This window comes from Dreissena polymorpha, chromosome 2 (assembly GCF_020536995.1).
Source record: "Dreissena polymorpha isolate Duluth1 chromosome 2, UMN_Dpol_1.0, whole genome shotgun sequence".
In the NCBI taxonomy this organism is placed as follows: Eukaryota; Metazoa; Mollusca; class Bivalvia; order Myida; family Dreissenidae; genus Dreissena; species Dreissena polymorpha.
Genome location: NC_068356.1, coordinates 85094299 through 85099819, shown reverse-complemented (window position 1 = coordinate 85099819; position 5521 = coordinate 85094299).

Sequence of the window (5521 nt, the reverse complement as noted above, 5' to 3'; positions counted from 1 at the left end):
TATATATATATATATATATATATATATTATATATATATATATATATATACGAACGTTGATTGTTATTGTTTACATTTCGATATTTCCGCGCATGCGCATTGACTGGAGGGCAAAAACACTGGTTACAGTAACGTAAAGCATGTATAAAGGGCTTTTGTTTCGTCAATATTTTGATAACAAATGCGAAATAAAAATGAATATCTTAAAAAAAAATAGTGCTAATATATTATATTTAGTACCAATAAATGTATATTCACATATATATATCGATCCCTCTTCATAAAAACAATGTAGTTATAAGCATCAGAGTAAACGTGGTGGGAATACTAAATACTGACAATCCCACAAAACAAAACAATGAAATTGCCTTATTGTTTCTGATAGTAAGACTTTAATAAATGATATTGCAACAATAATGGAACACTTATTAATTTGATAATAATTATTAGTGGTATGGATAGGTTGTTTTTTTCGTCAGCTTGTAAGAGGTGCATTTAGTCAATTATCAAACAAAGCCAAAAACGGAATACATTAAAATTTTAAATGTTATGGTTAACGGTATATACTTTTCCAATCAATAAATTTTCGTATCGTTAACATTGAATGCCAATGTTAATAAATTTTATCATACAAACGCGGAAAAAAACCTGCATATTATGCAAATTGAATTGTCTTTGCATGTATATTGAAATCTCTTTACTAGTGACACGGAGCGTATATTGTCATATAGAGTCCGTGCTAGTGATAATTAGTGATAATTTAAAGTCTAGCATTCTATTATTAACACATTATAAATTTCATTTCTTTAACGCAAGTATTTTTTACCATATTGTGATATAGCTTCTTTTCATGATGGTATTGTGTACACTGAAGTAATGTAAAATCTTTACACGTACTAGCGAAGTTTACATTTGCCGGATCCCTTAATTACGTAGCAGTAATACTGCACAATATGTTAAAATTATATTTATTGAACACTGTATTATAATGATTCAATTAACTGGCTAATATAATGCACTTGTTCCTGTTAATCCATTTTTGACAGATTTCGTCATTTTGTAATGTTGAAATATTTTGTTGAAGCAACTTTTCTTTTTTGCTTTAAAATTTGGCTTTAATGATTTCTCAAAATGCCAAGAGATGTCATGGAGGTATCATGAATTGTGTTTAATGAACAGACAATCGTCTGCAACATGTGGTTTATGGCATGGACCCAATGTGCCTTGGTTTATCACACCCTGTTGTCTTTGTCTGGACGGTCTCCGATCATAACGAGATAATCGATTTGTGATGAACAAAGATGCAATTTAACACCTATGCTGCAACACAGAGTGTCAAAACTGGTGTCTCAATTAAATAAATCAATTACATCAATCGATAAAATTTATTTAATGTGTAACAAGGTTAGTTTTTTTAGACATATAAAGGTTACTACATGCATATGTTGCTAAGATAAAATCTATCTATTTGTTGTTTGTCTTTATCCTCAATTGTTTTCGTTCATTAAATCTATTTTATTCTGAAAGAATTACAATTTCTGAGACTTGTTTTAACTTCAAATGGTCGCAAAGAAGTGCAAGTAGAGAAATTTTGTGGTAACCATATACCGTACTTGCTCTTAAATGGATTTCCACTCCCGAGTTCGTTTGAAGTAAAAACAATATTATTCAAAAATAAAGATCCTTGCATGCTTATGTCTTTTCAGACATAATAAGTAAAATTATATTTGATATTATGCATGATTATCAACAAAAACGTTGATTTTGTCAAGGCAGTGCTATGAGATAGATATTGAGATAGAGCTTCTGTATATGCGCTTTTTGCCCTCCAGTAGAAACTCGGGTCATTTAGCAGGTGCGCGTGACGTCACTCGTCAACGTTCGTATATATATATATATATATATATATATATATATATATATATATATATATATATATATACATGAGGAGTTTATAATTTTATTGAGGCTGAGGTGTATACTTTGTTCGAAATTTAGATTGCTTTCATTCGGTCATGTGATATTGCATTTATAATCAGCCTTTTAGTTATATAACTATGAACAGCGCGATTTAATATTGATACATTATGTTGCGCTATATAAAAGTATTTGTATTGTATTTGTAGAAAGACTCATTTATCATAAACAATGCAAACCGATTGCGTATAAAATTTAGATCTAAACCAAAAATTATCGTCAGCATATCCATACCGACCTGCTGAATATTTTAGACAACCTTAAATAGCTCAAGATGTACTTGGTGAATATGACCGGACCGGCACAGAAACCCTATGAAAACCCGTACTTAATAGGTACAGACTTTGAAGATGAGTAATTTATATCAACGTGCATTAATTTTTCAGTCAGATAAAATTCTATCCAGTTAATATGAGTTTAATCAATTTCAAAATCCCTTTGTAAGATTGAGATTGTCATTGGTATGTCAATGGTGCCACAAATATAATTCAGAACAAATGATGTTACTTGGTTCTTATCTGTCGCATTTAGAAGGTCATGCTACATTTTCAGAATAGCCGTCTCAACACCACGGTATATGCGATAAGTACTTTGATATGGTGGAAGTAAGTTTCTCATTTAAATGTGATCTGTAATCTGCTTTATGTTGCGCTATATAAAAGTATTTGTATTGTATTTGTAGAAAAACTCATTTATCATAAACAATGCAAACCGATTGCGTATAAAATTTAGATCTAAACCAAAAATTATCTCTGTTTGCATTGCAAGTCTAAAACAAATGGAAGAGAATCTTATCGTCATCAATTGATCTAAGTCTGTACCGACTCCCCGAATTGTGAAACGCTCTCTAATCTAAATTGAAGCGATTCCACATTTACTTTTAAACATGAGCACGAGTATCTTGAAAATTACACGTGCTGTAATTGGGGCCAGTGCAGTGCGCTGAGGAACTTTCTGCTCGGCTGATCGTGCAAAATATGGGCTACAAGTCTGGCTGTTCGATTTTGATTTCGCTGCAGTCTCTCGATCTGAAACTGTGGGATTTCAGTGAAAAGTCTATTGGAAAAGTATAAGTGAGAATAAATAAAGCCGTGCACAAGAACCTCAGCAGATCTTTGTGATAAGTGCATTAGAATGATGTTGAGGTGTTTCAATTGCGCACTTGCGATTTTCTATTGATGTGCTGATCAAAACATAATGTATTTTCATTTGTATTCCTAGGTCTCGCGGATTATCTATCCATGTATTATCACAGCCACCAATATTTATGCCAAAGATATTTAACTTTGACAATCGCTTTGTGGAACCGTAAATAATAACCCGAATCATCAAGTCATTGTAGTCTTGCAATTAAATGCCGACACAGTACTTGTTGCACTTGTTTTTTCATTTTAAGCGTTTACAGGTTAGATTCAATTTTGTAATCGTCAGCATATCCATACCGACCTGCTGAATATTTTAGACAACCTTAATCAGCTCAAGATGTACTTGGTGAATGTGACCGGACCGGCACAGAAACCCTATGAAAACCCGTACTTAATAGGTACAGACTTTGAAGATGAGTAATTTATATCAACGTGCATTAATTTTTCAGTCAGATAAAATTCTATCCAGTTAATATGAGTTTAATCAATTTCAAAATCCCTTTGTAAGATTGAGATTGTCATTGGTATGTCGATGGTGCCACAAATATAATTCATAACAAATGATGTTACTTGGTTCTTATCTGTCGCATTTAGAAGGTCATGCTACATTTTCAGAATAGCCGTCTCAACACCACGGTATATGCGATAAGTACTTTGATATGGTGGAAGTAAGTTTTCCATTTAAATGTGATCTGTAATCTGCTTTAATGCAACCTTTTTTTTAAATAAAAATTGTAGATTTGAGATGGTTCGATAGTTTGGTATTTCGAGCGACAAGCTCGGTAGCTTTAACAATGGGTGTATATCCGCACATTTAATTACTACATATTACTCTTTCTGTACGATGACATCAATGAAAAGTTATACAATAATGTGAGCATTATTAATGCAAGATAATCTATTATACGCATGTTAAGGATACAAGCACTTATGTTCATTTCCGCTTTTTGTTTAAGCACTGTTGAAGTGTTTTGAATGTGACTGCATGTGTTGCCAGCGTGTATAACTAAGCTTGTCTGGTAATCATTCCGATGTATTGTCAATAATTTGAACTACCTGAAGACGATCAGGTGCCATCTGTTTTGCAAGTCCGACAGTCTTTTCTGTACTTTCCGTAGTGTCCATCGGTATACTGCTTTAGAAAAGTAATAAGTAAGTTTATGCTTCTTGGCTACTTGGCTCATTTAGAGAATTTGGAGCATGTTTTTATTACAAAATATACACTATTGATTAGAATAACCTCAATTATATCTCGCGAGCATTTTTACGAGCTTCGTTGATACTCTAATATTGTTTCGCGAATACGCGGAAGGAGCAAATGGTATTCAAATTAAGGTGTCTGCAGAGTTTTAAACCTGATTAATCAAGACGTTCGCTAGCATTTGTAACTTGAGCATTTAATCTTATCTTGTAGAGCAGCTTCCATCCACGAATATTTAAGAAAAAGGCAGCTATTTTTCATTTGTGCTAAAAGAGGCATAAAATAAGAACTGGTCATTACGTTCATCTACACTTTGTCGTGCAAATTGATGTCTATTGCCCGTTAAGCTGATAAGTTCGTTTTCACTGCACCATCCTGGTTAATGAACCACTGTTAATTTGTCGCAATGATAGTTCTAAAAAATTAAATTATTAAACGAGTATATACTTCATAAAAACGTTCACATCTGTTAATAAAATTAAAATCGATTAAAAATGATTAATTTTTTAAAAATAAAAAATATAATGATACACATATACAATAAGAGACAATGTTACTTTATTAAACTTTATTTAGTTTTGAATTACAAGTTAAAATACTATTTGATACGCAATTACTATGTGCACACATTACACGGATCATACATATGTGTGGGTGCTTCGTTTCATTTAAATGGAATGACAAGGTCTCGAACAGGGTTTAATGATGCGATCATCTCACAGCAAGAAGCTCATTTTCTCTCTGGGATTTAATGTGTTGAAACTCGGAGTCACCAACACAGCACATTCGGTTAAAGAAGCTTTTATATTTTCGTATTGCCGGTACACCATTTAGGCATGCTGCTCACTTTCGACACACGTCTTACACATAAAACAATATCGTTTATTTTCCGGTACAACTTCATAACTTCCTTTTTCAATAGGTGACAAGGCACTGCACTTGACGTATGGTTCTACAGTGAACTCAGTCTTAAAACTGCGCACAGTTTCAAAGTTGATTACCCCCATTTACGCATATTTGTCGTTGTTCCGAGAACATGTTTGTCAAGTTATATTTTGTTTAAAATACATTTTTATGTAAATGAAAATATGCCGTTAAACAGTGTTCATATTCTGAGAGGTAATACTGTTATTTGAATGTATATAATAAAACAATCAATACAAATTACACGATTGAAAGATTAAATGTAACACATTGGG